The following is a 21,140-nucleotide window of genomic DNA, read 5'->3' as shown; positions in this document are numbered from 1 at the left end:
GACATTAACTACATTTTAGAAATTTAAATTTTATATTTATTTTCTTGGTAAAAATGCTATTGTTAATTTAATCACTGTTGCATTGCTGTATTCTGTACATCACTAAGGAAAAATAATTATTATTACAGTACCCATACCACATGCTCTAATTCTATTTTCTTGCTATCTAATTAAATATTAGTCTATTTGACAGTAATTTGAAAATTAATATCATTAATATTAAAACTAATATTTTTACAGAATCGACAAATGTGTGTGTTAGATCAAAAATCCTGGTTTCAGAAAAAAAAAACAAAAAAAAACCAAAAAAACAAAAAACAAAACAAAAACAAACAAACAAACAAAAAAACAAACCACCAGATAAAAGAAATGGCTACCAAAAAACTACTCAAACAAATCACACAAAACCTCTTCTTCTAAGCCTCTGAAATCGAGCATAAACATAACATAAATTTACAGCAAGTGGGGAACATCTTTGCACATAATGATCTTGGAAAATTTCAAATAATGATGTTATCAGAGTATAGGTATAGGTTTCAAAGTTTTTTCAATAATTCCATTGCAAAGAAAACTTTTTTCTTGAGACAGTTTTTCCTCTACTAATTCCTTTCAGTAGAGAAGATTCATAGGATAGCAGGTATTTGTTTATAGGCCTTATAAGGAGGTCTTTGAAACTATGTTTCTACTCTAAGAAGGTTAAAAGTGAAAAAATTAGCTAAGAATTGCAATGGAAAGCAGTCAGTAAGAAGAAAGAAGCACACCCTTCTATGTTTTTTATTAGCAAATCACATATATCGACTAGATTAACCCATTTGAAGATTTATTTTCCTTTTGTGAGAATATTGTCTTGAAGTGAATTTCTAGTATTTTTGTTTCACAATTTGATATTTTGAAAGACTAATGAGTCACACTCTCGTCTCACTGAATCACATTATTGCCTAAGACAAATAAAACCCAACCCAAATCTTGCTACATTTTAGTAGTATATAATGTATTAACTCAAAGTACAGCTGAAATGTGTACTACATAGTTTTCATTTTACGACAGGAATAACTGAAGAATGCTTCTTGATCACAGTGTCCTTTAGTCAGTTATATGCTACGTATTTCAAACATCTGAATGTAGGGATGCCTTACCAAAGGCAAAACCCACTTCTTTTCATATCAGAATTTGTTGCTTTCGTGTCCTTTACACATTAAATTACTGCTGAAAGTACTTATCAAGTATTTATTAAGTGAACATTAACACCAACATGGGTGCATAAGATTTTTTCATGACCATAAACCTTATTATCAAAATCCCTACAGGAATCAAAGTCTTTGGCTGGATGGTCACTACAAATGGCGGTACAATTAAGAAGCTGCCATCAGTCCAACTTAATTGCTGATATGTCTACACTCCCATCTACTATTTTCCTGGACACAATACACCTTAATGAGTCTCTTATTATTCTCTGATTGCTTTTCCATTTTCTTGTACAAGTCTCTAGAAAGTGTTTCCTTACCCTGATAATACAACTAAGTAATGACAGATTCTTGCAGCAATTAAGCATTTTAGCATTTAGAGTCCTACATTTCCAAAACTATGCTTCAAGCTTCAAGTGGGAGTGGAATGTAACAAATTTCTGCCCTGCAGAACACAAAATAAGAGAATACATCATTAAATTATGAACCATGAAATAACAATACAGCTACAGTTTAAATATTTGCCTGCTAACTGACTCTAGCTTACTTATCTACCCTCATTTTCTACACATGCAAACAATTGTGCCTCATTTGTTTTATGACATTCAGATTAGAATAGGGAGCTTTTTTCTGTATCTATGATAAGAAAATTGTCAAAAATGCTGCAGTCCAAGGACATGTCCACCCTCTGGAATATGCTATAGATATTTCACAGAAATCTAAAGAGAACACAACAAATAGAAGATAATGTTCCCCTGATAGATGTTTCATTGGATCTATTTAAGTGTAATTTAATCCAGACCTCATGAGGAATTAAATAAATTATAAGGAACAGGGGCAGCAGCCTCTATGTTGTATTACAGATGAAACTTATTTTTTAAATGCTGCCTTGTGCACTGTTTGGTACATTCAGCTGTAAAAACACATCCTCAGAATGTTTAAAAGACATTTCAATTGGAAATACTCTGTGTTTTACATTAGTTTCTTGACATAATAGCAGCTCAGCTTTTCAGCTGGAATGGACAATATATCCTCTTATGACAGCACTAAAATGTTGTTCTGTCTTTTCAACAGTAACTGCTGAATTCAACAAGGGTCCAAAAATACAGTAATGATCTGAAATGCTTTATGTGCTTGCATTAATGTTTTAATCAGGCCAAGGACTGTGTTTTGTATGGACTGGGTCAGCTTCAGAAAAGTAGAAGACTGGCCATAGAAAGTTGGAAGTGTTTGTATTATGATTTAACTTGTTTTTAGGTATTTTTATACCAAAAGGACTGGGGAAAAAGAGTGGAGAGAAGCCACTCAAGAGTGCTGGTGATACAAATAGAGGCTAAAATAAACTGAAACAATTAAGAAGCCTGACAAAATGATCTGATATTGGGCCTCACTATGATCATTCATAGTGATCATTGTGAGACAGTGAAAAAATGCTAATGAAATTCAGTCAGTACACACCAAAAAAGATCTGGGAAAAGTTAATGAAAATATATATCCACAATCATGGATTTTATGAGGTATAAAATAACACACAAAGAATTTTAGCAACAGCTTTTGAAATTAAGTTCAGAGTTAAGTGATGGTGGACCAAAGGTATGACAATTTTATTGTATTCTGAACTGAATATTGTACTCCCCACTACTGAACAAAACACAGAAGAATAAAAAGGTGGCAGGTGTAATCAGAGGTCCTAAGGAACTTTTGAGTAAGGAGAGATTCTTTGATATAGTCCTCATACAAAAAATCCCATAGAGGATTCTGCTATTATTCACCTTGAAATATATGAAATAGAAGGGTGATATGAAAAAATGTATTTAATTTCTGGGTAGAAAGAAGAGATAATATGGGAATAATTATTGACTATAGTTTGTTACTCAGAAGATGAAGATGTTTGATAAAGATACAACACCATGTACATCACCAAACCAGAAGAAGGATCTTTACCATACTTCAGGTATGGTGTGGACTTTTTTTCTCGTGTTCTTGTAGAGATTAAATAGATGTAGGTGCCACAGCAGTCATTAAATATGATAGTCTAGATGAAACTGATGGTTTACAAAGTCCTCACATTGGTGATACCTGACACAGTGTGCCACTCTATAGCTGTCTCATTCCTTGTACCTTTTAACCTAAGCGTCTTTCATTTGCAACAGTGAATGATAGGTTTGTCTTATGAAAGTAATTGAGAACTGCTGAGGATTCAGCATTTTCCTGTTCAATACCATTTGACCCTATACAGAACAAAGGAATCTGAACTAGGAAGATAAGAGAAACGGCTTAAAGCCTTAGACAAAACTGTCTGCTCACATAACATAGAAAATGTGAGAGATGGGTTATTAATCTAAGCTAAATGAGGATTTTAGGACTTTTACTCTGGTAAAATTGCTGGGAAAAAATACATAGTTTCAGATATTTCAAACACCCTAAAAGATACACATCCTATGAGTCCCAGTCATCTGCAAAAGGAACAGAATAACTGCTGCTTCACTGTGTTTGTGTGAGACTCTGTACTCTTTTTAAGTTTCCTTAAGAGAATTTAGGAGGGTCTAATTTGTTTAAAAAAACAATAAAAGCAAACAACTGAGTAGCAGTAAGAAAATTATAATGGACCTTTTAGACTGCTTACAGATGCTCTCCTAAATCTGGTTTTCTTCTGCCTTATTTTCCACTTCTTCTTTGCAGGGAAGAAGAAAAAAAGAAAAAAAAATGCTGTCCAAGACACATCACACTCGGGACAAAAAACCAAAACATAATGGCTCTGTGGTTTGTAATATTTTTGCTTGCAGCTATTGTTCTATTTGCTGTTGACATTGCATTTTAAATGCTCTAATGATGCAATTGTTCTTGAAAACTGCAGAGAAACAGACACCACGAACAGCTAATTGGTGCCTGTGATGAAGCTAGAAACACATCTTAAACTTTTCTATTGTTGTTGTTAAAAAGTGAGTGAGAGGGATTTGTTGCCATTAGGCCCTATGAAATGCTCAGTAACAGGATTTAATTCCTGTTAATTAAATTTTGTAATATACCTGTCACTCATCAAGCATACTGCGTAGTTATTACACTATAGATACAGTTATGTATCATTCAATTTTGTATGCCCTGAGGGCAACTCAGGGATTCTGCACAATTTTCTGTCAAATTTGCTCTCAGATTCATTGCCATTCAAAATGTATCATAACAAAATATAGCTCTGTTATCAAAGTCCTTTTCCTCTCTGCCAGTTTTGTACTTTACTGCCTGCTTGGTTCCTCACGAAAATGGGTATATAATCACCTTCTGCAGTTGCGCAGTCTGTTAGATTTTTGCCACCTGTTCCAAGGTTTCATTGATAAATGTAATGAAAATAGTTCCATTTGCATTATCACTGTAGTACTATCATCCCCGTCATCTACTGTGCACTCTGGATTTGTACATAACCAAACCCTTTTCTTCTTCCCCTTCTCTTATGGGTTTTACTAAAAATAAAAGCACATAGTCCATTAATACTGAGCTCTTATTTTCAGCTAAGAATCTGTAGAATCAAATATACTCACACCCTTCTGCCCCATGGTATTATTATATTACATATAATTTCTTCTTGCTTACCTATACTCCTTCTCCATTCTCCCTACACCTCTTAAGTTTCCAATGAGTAAAGGAAGGGAGGATTTCCATTCCTATGAGTTTCCTACTTCTGAATCTGCTTTTTCTACTGTTACAGCCCACTTCAAAATTAAATTCTGATTTTTTAGCTAAGAACTAGAATTTTGACCCTTTAATTTAGGAATTACTGGTATAACCCAGAAGTTTAAATTTCCATTAGGAGATTACAAAGATATGAAACTGTACAAATGTCAAACAGCTACCTTGTTCTAGCTTTTTATCAAATAAAGCATGAGTATATATATATATATATCATGTAATGACTTTATTAAATTTGGTTCCAGACAGATACAATTTCTTTTGTGTCTAATCAATTTTAAGAATACTTTGAAAATCCTATTATATATTTTCATTAAAAAATTAACGTTTTTATATCAAAAGTGATTTAATTAACCATACATCTGCATAAGAATGCTTAATATTGCTTTAAATATATCTCTTAAATTATATTAAAAGAAGTATAAACAGAAGGATTTTGTTTTAAAATGTTTTAAAAAATCTAAAAGACTATGCTATTGTATATCTTGATGTCAAAATATCCATATAACATCAAATGATTCTATTTAGTGTCTTCAACATTTACCAAATGAGGCCAGGATTCTTTCTCCTGTAGCATTATGACTTTGTAGAATGTTCAGGAATGCACCCCAGGGAAGAAAGATGTTAGATACAATGTCTGCTGCTTTGATGGTCGCCCTGACCTATCAAGAAAAAAAGTAGTCTTCCACATCTTTATTTTATGACTTTTTTATGGACTTAATAAAGAACAAGTATTCTGTCCTGGGGAGATATTTAATGGCCTATTTCACTTCAAGAGATGTACCTGATGCCTCCTTGCGATGAAGAAGATTCAGAGAGATAAAAGACAAAAAATAGCATTAAATGGAACCTGGAGTTATTCTTGGGAAAATAGAAAGGTTTCATGACAACTTTTTTGAAGGTAAGTGATAGAAAGTGCTGTGTATATGAAAGATACACCCAGGGAAGGAAATTAGGGTAACATTCCTCCATTTTGAAGCTGCATAAAGGGGTCAATAACATTGTTTTATCACTTAAGAATGGCTGCTTTGCCTAGTTTAATAAAAATGTGCTTTCAAATATCTTCTGATCTTTCAAGTGAAGCATTACACAAGGATCTGTCTTTTCCTCAGTGACTTTATGCAAATCTTTCACATTTCGACAAGTGCAAACACAGGAAAAGTGTGTGTGAGAAAGCCCAACCCTAAATCTGACATGTTAAACAAAAATTAAAGATTGTAGATATTCAACTTTTCTGTCACAGGGTGAATCTTTAAAGAATCATGATTTGTGGATTTCAGGTAGAAAAAATTATTTGTACTTTTAAAAGCAAGCAAAATTAAATATCCTGTACAGAATAACAATTTTAAAAAAAGGGAATAGATTAAGCTGTTAGGAAAGAAAATATAGCATATCAAAACTGAGGTTATTTGGTCCTGTCATTATTTCAGTTTACTCAGAGGAGTTTTAATTTAGGATTCTTATGTTATAATTAATAGGTTTATTTTTAGATGAGAGTTCATAATACAAAAACAGTATTTGTTTCTAAGAACAAGCTTTTTCTTTTGAATATTGCCATTTATTACAGGAAAAAGAAATTCTTAATATGATAGAACTGCACTTGTCCCAGATAAATATATATAGCTGCTTACATACAGACACACACTTCTGTGGCTATGTAAGGAAGTGTATATATATATACATACACATAAATACAAATAATTCACGAAAAGAAAATATTTATAGCTTCAAAAAAAAAAAAAAAAACCAAAAACCCAAAAACCTAATGTCCCATAAACACCTTGAATTGTTAGCAGCATTTAAACAGTCATAGTTCAAACTTAAAAAATAAATGGATATTTTTACTGTGCTAGACATTCTGATGCTAAGTTTGCCAACAGCATAAATACTGAGTAACCTTTACTCTGAATACCTACCTTCTAATCTGCAGAAGGTACACAAACTTCTCATATTTGATGCAGGCTAGAGGTCTAGGGCATCACAGGAAAATCATTCCAACTGTTATAATTATCTTTTGTATTAAAATCTCATGCAGTCCACTAGAACAATACAATAGTGTCACACAGGCAAACACTGAGCATCGTATACGTTATCTCATTGAACATCATATATCTTCGCATCCTTCTGTTTAGAAATATATTTCATTGAATTGCTACTAAGTTTATAGACTATCTTGCACAGAAAATTGAAATTTGACACTACCTATTTTACACAACAGCCAAACTTGTCATTGAAAACAGGCATTTATTTTGCAAGGTGACTAAAATACGAAGTATGCAACATGTAGCAATATAAAAATGCTTCATTATTTGCCTTCTACTTTTATGATGTTTAAATATGAGATTTCAAATATTAATTGTTGACCTAAATTTCAAAGACCATTTCATTTCCAACCTGCTGCCACTGGCAGGGACATCACCCACTAGAACAGATTGCTCAGAGCTCTATCCAGCTTGTGGTCCTGTGTGCAATACCTCCACAGGGAGGAATGGGGCATTTGCAACCTCTCTGGGCAGCCTTTTCCATTGCCTAACCATCCTCACAGCAAGGAATGTCCTCCTAGTATCTGCTCTAAACCTAACTTCTTTCAATTTGAATCCATTCATACCCTGTCCTATCACTATATACCCTCATAAAAAGTCCCCCGTATCTTACCTGTAGATTCCTTTCAGGTACTGGTCTGGAATTAGGTCACCCTGAAGCCTTATCTTTTCCATGCTTAACAATCTCAATTCTCTCAGGCTCTTCTCCTAGGAGAGGTGCTTCACCTCTCTAACCATCTTGGTGGCTCTCTTCTGAACTTGTTCCAACATGAACAAGTATAATTTCTGCTTGGGACCCCAGAACTGGATGCAGCACTGCACCAGAGCACCAGAGCAGAGCAGAGGGGCAGAATCCCATCCCTGGCCCTGCTGCCACACTGCTTTGAATGCAGCCCAGGACACGTTTAGCTTCCCAGGCTGTGAGTGCCTGGTGAGTGCTGGTGAGGCTGGGTCACGTCCAGCATTACCAGCATCCCAAGTCCTTCTGGACTGCCCTGACCCAGGTGCAACACCACTCAACTTGGTCTTGTTAAACCTCATGAGATCCTTATTGGCCCACTTATTAACCTCGTCCAAGTCTCTCTGGATGGCACCCCATTCTTCAGGTGTGACAACTACACCACTCAGCTTGGTGTCATCAGCAAATTTGCTGAGGGTGCATTCAACCCCTTCATCTATGTCTTTAATTAATGTATTAAATAATATTGGTACCAATATGGACCCCTGAAATACATCACCTTTCAGTCCATTAGAACTCGGAGGTGTTGACCACTATTCCATGGACGCGACATCCAAGCACTTATCCATCTAACACTTCACTCATTGTTGCATCCCGGAGTTTGGGTTTAGATTAGGGTTTTTAATTTATGTTAAAATAAGTTCTGTAATCCCGCGTTTCCCCCGTGTTGTTCCCCCCCGCGGTTTCTGCCCCCATGTTGCCTGCTGCCGGCTCTTACCCCTCTGCCGCTCCTGTAACCACCCTGCCGTCCGGCCCCGGGAAACCCCATGCTGGCCACCCCGAGCCACACAATCCCGCTCAGCCCAAGGCTCAGTGCCCGCCCCTGCAGGGTTCTCTGGTTGGTCGCTGTTGCTGGCGTCACCGCCACGGCAGCCGCCCCTATTGGCCGGCAGGCCGTGGATCCTCTCGCCCCGCCCCTCCATAAAACCCTATCCCGCCGGCAGCCAGGCGCCATTTTCTCCCATGTGAGTGCCGGGAGCGGTCGCGTCTTTCCATCGAACCGCGCCATGCGTGACCAATAAACCGTTCCTGCCAAGCACGGAGTAAATGGACAAATTCCTTCCTCTTTGCCGAGTCCCTAGCACACGGTAACAGAGGCTGGCCAGCCCACGCACCCGAGACACGGAGCCGTGTCTGGGAACCCGCGGCAGCAAACCCCGGCAGCACGTGGAAGCTACGCCACAGCCGGGCTCCCAAGAGCCGCGTGCAGCCGGAGAGAGCAAAAACCCACGCCGCAACTAATCAAATCCATCTCTCCAGTTTAGAGAGAAGTCTGGTGTTGGGGACTGTGTCAAAGGCTTTACAGAAGCCCATATAAATGACAACTGTAGCCTTACCTTTGTCCACTGATACGTTACTCTTTCATAGAAGGCCACTGAATTGGTCGGGCAGGACCTGCCTTTGGTGGAGCTGCATTGGTTATCTCAGATCACCTCCCTGTCCTACGTGTGCCTTAGCACAGCTTCCAGGAGGATCCCCTGATCCTCCCAGACACAGAGACCACACTGACAAGTAAGAAGTTCCCATGGTCCTGCTTTCTAGGGTTTCTGAAGATGGGTACAATGTTTCCTTTTTTCAGTCACCTGGGATGTCAGCTGACTGACATGAGTTTCCTAATATCATGAAGAGTGGCTTGGAAAATACATCAGCCAGTTCCTGCACGGCTCTGGTAAGTATTTCATTAGGTCCCACAGACTTCTGTACATTCAGATTCCTCAGGTGGTCATGAATCTGATCTTTACTTTCAGTGGGAGGGATTTTGCTCTTCCAGTCCCTATCCTGCTGTCCATCCATCAAATGGTGTGGGAATAGAGGTTGCCACTGAAGAGTGAGGTAAAAAATTGGACTTTCAGCTCATTTGTCATTTTCAGTTTTCCAGCATTGTTTAACAGGGGGCTCATCTTCTTTGTCCTTCCTTTCCTGGTTAACATACTTATTTTTCTTTACATCTTTTGCCGAGTTCAGTTTCACCTTTTCCTGTGCCTTCCTTACCCCATCCCTACAGAACCCAGCTTCAGCTCTACTCTTCCCAAGCCACCCATCCTATCTTCAACAGACTGTGTGTTTGCTTCCTTTTCTTTGTTTGACCAGCAGGTCCCAACTCAGCCATGCTGATCTTCTGCCTTACCCTTGCCCAGTTCCTTGAATATGATATGATAAAATACAAAATTGCGTTTTTAATATGTTATACAAATAAATTATTAATTAATTAATTAATTAGCCAGCCAGTCACTGTAAATCTGCTTTTCACTTTAACTTCTAAAAATCTTTTTGAGAAATATTAATTGTGGTAGGACTACCCAGTACCAGTACTCAATTCTTCACATAGAAAAATAACCTGCTAACTTCAGCACTAAGAAGAATCAGACCAATATTCAACAGTAAGTAATGTAGAGGTATTATCAGTTTGTATAATGGATTTATGGATTTCACATAAAATCTTAAGAAAATTAGCTATTAGAAAATCATTAGCAAATCACTCTAATATTTTTTTAGATTAGTTCTTCAATCTGTCAGATTTTGAAACTCTGTTATTTAAATGGTTTTTATTTTATGCCCATTATACATACCTAAAAATACAAGATAATAATGCTTGCTTACAACAACTAATTTGTTTGAAATATTAATCACTCTAATATTTTTTTAGATTAGTTCTTCAATCTGTCAGATTTTGAAACTCTGTTATTTAAATGGTTTTTATTTTATGTCCATTATACATACCTAAAAATACAAGATAATAATGCTTGCTTACAACAACTAATTTGTTTGAAATATTAAAGTTTGGACTGAAGAAAGTAGTACTTTTTAAAATTTTATGTCTGACACTATACCAAAATATGTATTCAAAATGCATATACAGTAAATTGTGCTCAGATCAATCCATCAACCATCAACTACTAGCCCCCAGGAATTTGTTTATTCACTTGGAAAACTGTGTATCTCTCTTTCTAAATTGCAAAATTACTCCTAAGCAGTAATTTTACGGATCATAACATAATTATTAAAGATGAATAAGATTATAATCTGCCTGAAAAATATGGTTGATATAATACTTGCTATTCAAGAATTATGTGTTCAGAAAATGTCTCTTTCAGTCCTATTTCTTCTAAAAAAACAAAAGAGCCCCACCACTATCTCTTCTAAATAATAATAGGTATGATACAGAAAAATAGAATAATCAAATCCTGTGATCAGTCTCAGAACACAAGTTGTTCTGTGCATCAGGCAGTTTGGCTGATCTAAACTGTATTAATGTGTGGTGGTAGCCATATCAAGTCTTGAATCGAGAAGGGGTGGAAAATTTAATGCAACAGCAAACTGTAGAACACAGATGAAAAGTACCTTCAAAGTCAATTATGTTCTCTAAGCAACCACTTCTATGCAAGTTAGAGGTCAAAAAGTAAGTTACAAATATTTGGTGTCCATTTTTATTATACTTAAGTACCCCTTCTCCCTCCTTCCAAACTGTTCTGATATCTTTTCCTTCATCAGCCAGGCCTTTCAAATGGCCTTGCACAGGAATGGTGAATATTGTGTAAGCTGTGAGGAAATAGTTCTGCAAAGCAAAAAATCTGTTGATATACATGACTTAGAGAAAATGAGCATATTGTATTTAAATCTAGTTTATATTTCTGCTGTAGAACCACAAACAACATCACAGAACCGAACATACAAATTAACTGCACCATATTTCCTTATATTCACTAGTTGTTAAGTGCTATTAACTACTGCACTATGCCCAGCCTTTCAAATGACTGAAACCATACTTATTCCTAGTTTCTTCTATGCTTGCTTTACTGTTTGGAAATTTTAACAAAACAAAATTTTAAAAAAAACTTCTTGGAGCACAGGCTTTGTCTGTAAATGCTATGCATGCTCAAGCTAATGCAAACCCAAATGTATAATGATTAATGACATAATAAATTTTATTTACTATAGTAGACTGGTATCACTTTCATTTTCCCCTCTCCCTTTCCAGGATGAAGAAGAAAATTGAAGGCACAAGAGAGAAAGATCATGGGTTGAGATGAGACCATCTTACTGGAAACAGCAATGAGATAAGAAAATGAACTGTAACAGCAAGGATGCTAATTACAGAGGGAACAAAAAAATAAATGATTACACAGAAACCCCTCAACAAAAGACAGTACCAGACAGCTCCCTTAGTTGAATTTACTCAGCCACAGGGAGAGTTCCTGTTCCTGCCCCCAGGAAGGAGGTGGTATATGATTACCTGAGGGTCCTAGCCATGCCCCATCCTGGCTACTGGAATAGTAGAATTACTGGAATAATAAATTAATCCTGTCTTGCCTGGAACCAGGACAACACCTTAAGCAGATTTTTTTTTCTGTTTTCCCCCCCTGTTAAGAAGTCTCACAGTTTCATGTGTTACTTTTCACTCTAATCATTGTGATAACATTTTGCTGTAAAAAAAGTTCTAGATAAAAAAAGAATAAGTGGTGTTTGGACATATTTTTATTTTTGTTACCTGGTGTGCTTTTGTGTAAAAATAAATTGATTTCAACACACTCAGAATAAAACATGCTTCTTCTTTTATTTAGGGACACTATGTAGTCTGTAATAATAAGTCTACTGCACAGCACGCAGTCTTTAAAAATGGGGTTGTAATGAAACAGATAAGGTCAGACTGAGCAGACAGACAATGGGAGGGCGAACTCCCTTTACATCATCCTTCAAATAGTCATTTGTTTCTAAATTAAAAAATTACACAGAAATGTGCACTATCTCAGAATAAATATGAACTTAGAACTGATCATAAAAATTAGTGGACTAGTTTTTGTTAAAATTCATCTCTTTTACGGGAGTGTAATTATTTTTTTTTCTTGAGTAAAAATGATCCTAAAGAGATCATTGACGTTCATATTTTTTTACTTTGTTAAAAAGCTTTTAAAAATATGATAAAATATTTTGCCTATTATTAAATTGATAATATATTAAAATGTACAAATGTAACAGTTTATAAGTGATAGAAGACTTCATGTATTCTAAGCAGATAGCAAGATTTCTATCCCTTACATTCTGGATCAGAAACATGCTAGTGCTCCATCTGTATTCAGCCCACTCTAACATGCTGGGGGTTTTTTACAGTATTCTCATTATTTGAACATTGCTGATTCTGTAGCAAAACAATTGTGAACAAAGACCTTGTTCCACAAAAGGCCAGATACTATTTTGAAATTTCAGAATTGCTTCTAATATAATAGTGGATGGCACAATTCACTAACTACAACAAGCAAAAACAGGACAGAAAATTGCACCAAATAGAGAATTTAGAGGATCATTTTGAAAAAGCAGAAAAGACCTTAAAATCCTCTTTTGAAGAATGCCTTCTAAAACCACAACAAATTAAAACAATCAATGTAAAACAAAAGTAAAAAGAATAACATAAATTTCTAATCCTATTTCCATGTCTATGCAATAATTGTATTTAAATGTAAGTAAAATCCATTATTAAAATGTGAACAGATTCATATTATCTAAATTTCATATGCACAGGTGCTATATCAATTTCTCTGAAAAAATCTCCATTAAGACCTACAGATAAACACTGTCTAATCTTTCCCCTTGGTGATCACAGACAACACAGGTCAATTACTGATAAACATAAAAATATCCATTTACAAAGTTTTAAAATGTTCCACTTAATTTATGTCAGAATGTCAGAATTTGTGGGTATCACAAAAGACAGTCTATAACGTTGACCCTATCTGCTTTCAAAGCTACAAAAGCAAAGCCATTTAGGGTATTTCAGTTCTTTGAAGAGATGAAATCAAAGCAATATAAGAAATTAACAAGAAAAGATAATATACTTCACAGAGCTTTCTTTTTTTTTTTTTTAAACTACAAATATTGGGATGGCTGGATTTGGATTTTGTTTTACAGAAAAGTATACAACTATAAGTGTTTTGTCTCAGCAATGATTCCATTTGTGGACAACAAAAGACAATGCTAGATACACATTCTCCAGGATCGCTGGTGCACAGATTTTTTATTCTAAAATCAGTTCTAGCTTTTTACCAGCTCTGATGTATAAGAATTACACTGTTGGAAGTTGCTTTAGACTTCTCTCCACCATGAAAAGGAAACAATTGTTAAAGCTTTGACACAAGGTCCTATATATTTTTCTTCCTTTTTCTTAAATAATTATTTATTATTGTACTTGCACTTCTCAGGCACACTCAAGAGATTTCAGAGGATTAAGAAAGAAACTAGGTTTTAGATATGTTTCAATCTATCCAATGAATTTCATTATGATTATTTTACTGCAAAGGACAAAGATATCCTGTAATACATATGACACTTGCATGCCTTTTTTTTTCCAGAAGTTTAGCATTTCATTGCAAAGAATTAAATTGCTCCTACTAATAAACAAGTTTCTTGCTGACTCTAAGCAGATGATGCCTGCCATCCTGATTTGTCTAATGGAGCTAAATTAACCTTTATTATAAATATTTTCTGATGGGTAATTTCCTCATATTTATGTGAACATTTCATGAACACTGAATTGGGAATTTTTGCACTTGCATATGAATGCCTTGCACCATTTAATCACAGAATATAGCATCATATAATTTGCATGGCTAATCAAAACCCTATGAATATTCATGACTAATTAATGTACTTTTAAAAACTTTTATTGTTTTCTCATATATAATCCAACAGGAAAGGTGACTCGACACAAATGTGATCCAAAAGTAAGTGGTTAATATATTTTGAATAAATAATTTTAAAAAAGTTTACACAGACTATGTGAACAGTAGCACTCTGTTGTGGACTCAAAGTCTTTGTACTATATTAAATGCATTGTGAAATAAATTTATACAAAGTAATTGTTATATCTTGTCTTATTCATTCCCGACTATTTCACTTTTGCTGTGAGCACCTGAATAACACTGACAGTAAGAAATTATATGAGTTACCAGCTGGTACACATAGTTCTTTGTTAATAGACATCCAAAATTAAAGTTCCAGCAGGATTTTTGTCCTCTAGTATTGTATACCTCTCCCATTCTAAAACAAACATACAAAAAGCCCAAAATACAGTTTGTCTAGCTCATGTAGAGCACTAAAACTGGGAAAAGTTGAATCTGCCTGCTCAAGTGACAGTTTTCTTTTTTTCAACCTAATCTATAAGCTGCTGTGGGGCTCCCCAGCAAACATAGAAATCCTTTATTTTTCAAAAGCTTTCTCATTTTAATAGTTTACCAAACTCCAATCCATTTTCCTTGCTGCGATTAACTTCAACTTTCTGGTTCTCGTATGCTGTAAAGTATTGTCTACGGACTAAATAAAAAGGGATTCAACAGGCACAGTGCATGTGTATAACTGCCAGCACCTCAGACCCAGTAGATTGGTTTTAATGTTTTTGTATATTTCTATAATACCATCAAAGTTTAAATGTAACTATAGTCTCAAGAAAAAACGATACCTACTTCCTGCTATAAATTCGTAGTAATAAGCTATAATAGGAAACAAAAGGCATATCAAGAGGCATTGGTATTGACGATTGTAATATCAGCTTAACTACGGCTTTTATCAGCATTTAAATGGAAAATATTAAATTTTCTGAAGTTAAATAAGTTAAAGTACAATTTGCAGAAGCTACTAAGATATGTGCCTTTGACACTGAAACAGACAAAATTTACAATCATTTAAAATGGCCATTCAAGATCTTAAATTTACACACTCTGAAAGAAGATATTGAACTGGCATACTTATATATTTATATATTTATATATTTATATATTTATTTATTTATATAAATAAATTGCACAGATCCATAAAAAAGTGCCAGAAATTGTTATCTCTCACAACTTGAGAAGATGCTAGACCTGAAAAATTATCTGTTTGTCTGCTTTATAAACCAAATCACAGAATCTTAGAATCATTTGTGTTGGAGAAGGACTTAAAAATCATCTTGTCTCAACTCCCTCCACCATGGACAGGGATGCCATTCACTAGACCATGTTACTGAAATCCCCATCTATCCTGGCCCTGAACATTTTCAAGAACTGAGGAACCACAATTTCACTGGGCAACTTGTTCCAGTGCCTCACCGTCCTTACAGTAAGGAATTTCTTCTTAATATCTTATCTAAACCTTTCAGTTTAAAGCCATTAACTCTTGTCCCATCACGACAGTTCCTTGCAAAATAAGGCTCTCTTCAGCCTTCTTGCAGGCTCGTTCTAGATACAAAAACTTTTCTTTCCCAGACAAAACAATCCTATTTCTCTCAGTCTTTTCACTCAGCAGAGGTGATTCCACCCTTGGATCATCTTTGTAGCCATCCTCTGTACCTCTAACAGGTCAACACCTTTCTTTTACTTAGTACTCCAGATGGGGTCTCACAAGACCAGAGCAGAAGAGTAGAATCACTTCCCTTGTCCTGCTGCTCATGCTGCTTTTGATGCTGCCCAGGATGGATTTGGCATTTTGGGCGGCAAATGCACATTGCCGGGTCATGTTGTGTTTCTCGTCAACCAACAGAAGTGAGTTTTTCTCCTCAGGGCTGGTCTCGATACTTTCTCAGCCCAACCTGTATTTTAGGTTCACCTGATATAGGTGAAGGACTTAGCACGTGGCCCTGCTGCACTTCCTGAAGTCCATACAGGCCCACTTCTCACACCTGTCAAGGTCCCTCTGATGGCGTCCCTGCCTTTCAGCATGCTGACCGCAGCTTTGAGTCATCCACAAACTTGTTGCAGATGAACTCAATCCCAACATCCATGCCAACAACAAAACATTAAATTTTGTTCCAAAAAGAAAAACTATCTGGTGTCAAAGGTATCTCTAAACCCTCTGGTTTATAATTTAAAATAGCTGGACATGTTGCACTGAAGTCAGTTTTGTAGAGTAATTAAACATTTTAACTGAAATTAACTGTATAACTTATTTGCATAAATGGTGCTGTGAAGCAATTTCAGTGTACACAAGGGACAGGTACACTGTTATTTCATAAAAAAAAATTGTGTGCTTTTTACACAGGGATAAGGCCTATAATGTTAGTACTGTTATCACGCCCCAGACTGTGATACAGCTGAGATTAGTTCAGTTGAGGGTAACTCTGCAAATTATACAAAGCCATATGTGTAATATACCTGTGATTTGCTAATAGCAGATCAGAGAATGGGTACCAAAATGGAAGTCCTGACTCCTTTCTCCCAATAGCTCCCCCTGCAACCTGTAAAATATTTAAAAACAGAGAGAAATATTTCACCTTCTTTCTTAGAGTTAAGTTCTCAGTTTGGTCACAGAATAGTCTTTCCCTCCATTTTGCCCCAGGTGAATGCTCAAAAGAATCAGCACAAAGTTTCTGGCATTGCTATGCCATCCTAAAGGCTAAATGCTAAAGTAAGTGCTGTATACAAGATAAAATAGAATTTCACTTCTCTCACGCAGAGAATACATAATTTGGAACAACTTGGAACAACTGAATATACTTTCAAATACCACAAGTTTTCAGCTTGCCAGTGGCATCAGTGGAAATACATACAATTAAGATTAGTTAATTCCAATTCAACTGATCGTTGTTCGGTTGCAAAATATTTATTTGCTTACAGACCTTTCTTATGGTCATGTAAAAGTTTGTTCCATTGCTCTTGGAACAAATGAGAATCACACTGGAAACTTTCAGCATTTTGAAAAAAAGCTGTTGAATCTAAAAAAGAACAGATTTCATCACCATACCTACTTATTCAGTATCCCTGACACATTTTACCCATCCAGATTCTTATCCATCTTTGTATACCTACTTAAACTGCTCTTTCAAGATGGCTTTAGCTTACACTTTCCAACACAAATCCACATTATAATACCCTTAGGTTTAGATATCTCAGGGAATATTAGATGTTCTCTATACACACTTATATACATCTATATTTATACTTTTACTTGCGTTCGTGTGATTAGAAAGCCCATTAAAAAGCTGATGAATAAACAGCCTGTCAGTCACTAATTTTTTTCAAAACCAAATGGCTGACGCATGAAAAAATAAAGATTCATTTTAGGAAAACAAGATCTGCAGTACAGTTCTCATAAGTCTAGCTCATTAGCACTGAAATAATAATGTAATTCCTATTCATTTTAATCTTGCTAAAATCTTGAATTATGTTTACTAGACTAAAAAAACAAAACCATCAGACCAAACCTTTGAAATTATTACTGCAACAAGGATAGTAACAACAAGAACATAGTTCATTAGTGTAAGAACAGATGGAAGATTATCGTGGCATAGTAGGCTTGTAGAAATGTGCTTCAGATAAATTCACTAACACAGCACATAATTCCCTTTATTTTAATCATTGTGAAAAAATCTACATGATCAATGTAAAAAAAAATTATATAAACTAAGAAGATTGGTTAATCTAATTAGCAAACACTTCTCTGAGGAACACATGACATGTTCACATTACAACCATACAGAGGATCCAGTGATCCTTGCTGACTGGGAGCATTCTGGTAGTCCTCTATCCAGATAGAATCCACCTGTAAAGTTCTTTTTCCTTCAAATGCTAAAAAAAAAAAGTAGTTTTCATCTGCATTAACCAATGGACAGGTATATTGTGTACGGTTGTGTACAGTATTTAGGAAATGCAGCAGAGAGATAAATAATTTTCTAAATTAATAAAAAAATAATTTTTTGGTGAATACTTCATGGTATCACTCATTTAAAAAATTAAAAACCTGTTCCTGCATTTTGCATCTTTTCTGCTTCTCAGTTAATTTTGCACATGGCCATGGTATTCTGTTGTGCTCGTTCCAATAACTTAATATATCAGCTTTTCAGGAGGGTAATAAAGAATCACTTTTTCTTTCGATTCTGAGTGGCTTATATGAATAGTCTAGCAGTGTATTTCATCTTCCTAACATTTTATCCTTACAACGGACACACATACACACAATTAAAAATAAAATAAAAATTCCAATTCAACAATATAATACTTTCTTATTTGTTCAAACTATTAAGATCAGATATATAAGATAAGAAAATTTCAGAAGGGGAAAATACATTTAGCAAGAGCAAGTAATAAGTAAAGAGGAAGATCAACCATTACTCAGGAGATCTACCAAAACCTTTTCTTATAGTAGATCACAGTCTGAATGCCTCACTACTCCAAAATATCAAATGACTTTTGGACAGCACTCCACTAGCAAATGTCCTCTATTTGAAAAACAGGCAATAGCTATTCAATGTCATTCTTCACTTAAAAAAAAAAAAAACAAAAACAAAAACCAAAAACAAACAAGCAAAAAATATTTTTCTGTACTTTTTTTTTTTTTTTAAGAAATTAAATATGGCTGAATAATAGGAGGACATGGATTACCCAGCCTATTCCTTCTGGCTAGCCTTCCTATAGCCAGAAGGAACCAATTTTGTGTAATCCACAAGATGAAAGACCATGAAATACTAGCTACTTCTCTGTCCTTCAGACACTTCAGTTCATATTAATCTATTTATGCAAGACTAAATAAGAAAAAAAAAAACATTTTTCAAAGAAATTTTAACTTTACATTAGAACTTAGAAGTTTATTTCCAAAAGACTGAAATCTGAACAGACGTTCAAAAGACATTTTTTAAAAAACAGGTTAGCAATAAGTCTCCGAGTTGGAACCCTACCACAGTTATACAGGTACATCTCAAAAGCATGGATTCAAGGAGTTTTCTTCTCAGAATCAATATCCTTTCATGGTAATGACATAGAACTTCAGCATTCTTTTCATTTATCCTCCAATAAGTCATTATGTAGTAAGAGAAAAAACTGCTGCTCAGTGTTGTTTTTTGTTTGTTTTGTTTTGCTTGTTTTGATTTGTTAGGTTTTGGTTTTTCTTCTAATAGTTCTCCAACAACTGGAAAGCATAGCAGAACTCTGTGGTGGGATTATTTATGTGCTTAGTGTAATTTACATATAAAATTCTGAATGAACCAATTCAAGAATTTTCGTTTTACAAGAAGAAAGCAATTTAGTTCTATATACTTATTTGAGAACAATTTGTGTGAAAGATACTGCAGTATTTACATCCACTTTGAAAATATTTCTCTAAAGTATTTTCCCTACCCATAATTGCAGGTAGTCACTAGAATCCCATTTAACAAAGCATTGATGCTAATTCAGTCATTGGAATTTGATGGGCTTTGCCTATCCTAAGAAAAGGCAAGTGCTATAGTTCTGAGAATAGAAGTGGATTCTGAATAATGATAATCATCAGGATTCTTGATTGTATTTCAAAAGTGAGCATCCACCCATTCTGTCCAAAACAGTCAAGAGGTATTGAAAATTACTAGTCCAGCCTGAAAGATTTTTTTCGAAATGAAATTCTGTACATTCTGTGCTACTTCTGAGACAGAACAGAAGTGATTTTCAGATATTATACATGTGAATATATTAATAACCATTAATAACTTATATTCTGGATGCCATAAAATCTAAGTTAGTAGACTATGAACATAGCACATCCAAATTTTACACCATAGTATGCATTACTGCAATATGGTATGCCACAACATAATACACATTGGTAGGCTGAAGTAAGAATGAAACTTCTAATTAATTTCTAGGTGGAGGATTACACAATTCCTATTTATGAACTAACACCTTCTCCTTGCAATTGTAGCCTTATTCAGCAATAATACTACTGGAGACCTGCACAGAAATTAACCATTAATGTAGTTTGCAAAGAAATTATTTCTTCTTTATCCTTCTGACAACAAAATTTTTACTGTATTGCTTATACTAGAGTAAATGTAAAAATGAAATAAGAATATGGAGCTTTAAATTGTCACTTTCTCATATGGACCATTAAATCACAGAGTAGTTAAAAAGATTAGAAATTGTATGAATTTTTAGGCTTGCTTCCTAACATATGTTGTTGTTTCATAAAGAATATAGGCTTGATTTATCTGAATTTCAGTCAGCCTGCTCTTATCTTCAGCAGGTATTCATTTTGAAGATTTTCAAGCAATGTAAGCAGCATAGCCTCAGACGTTTCTTCATGGAGGAGATCATCAAGTCCATAATGAATTTCTCTCATGAAGACATAGTCTGACACATAGCATAAGTCAGAATTTCACCAAATAACATGAAGCTTGGAACACATTTATAGAAGTGATGTAGATAAAATGCAAAGTTGATCATTGCTATTAAGCTAAACCACTAGTATTCAGAGTAGTTTGTAAGTTGCACTTAGCAGGTAAACCTCAAATGAAGAAAACCACTGGCACTTGTTTGTCAGAGCTAATACGTAGTAATTTCTGAAAAGAGAGATTCTGTGAAAATTAGAAAACTTTAAAAAAAAACCTAGCCAAAATAAAGAAATCAGAGTTTCCAGTTAAAACTAAGCTTTTGATAATTCAAGAATTTATTATAAATAAAACTTTTTATTATATGAATAGGCCTATTACTGAAATGCATTGAAGGAATTTGTTTGGTCCAGTCAAACCCATTGGAATACATCCAAAATTAAGAAAGTAAT

The sequence above is a fragment of the Vidua chalybeata genome, chromosome Z (assembly GCF_026979565.1).
Source record: "Vidua chalybeata isolate OUT-0048 chromosome Z, bVidCha1 merged haplotype, whole genome shotgun sequence".
Classification (NCBI taxonomy): domain Eukaryota; kingdom Metazoa; phylum Chordata; class Aves; order Passeriformes; family Viduidae; genus Vidua; species Vidua chalybeata.
The sequence above is the reverse complement of the archived record's forward strand: the minus strand, read 5'-3'. Positions refer to the sequence as shown.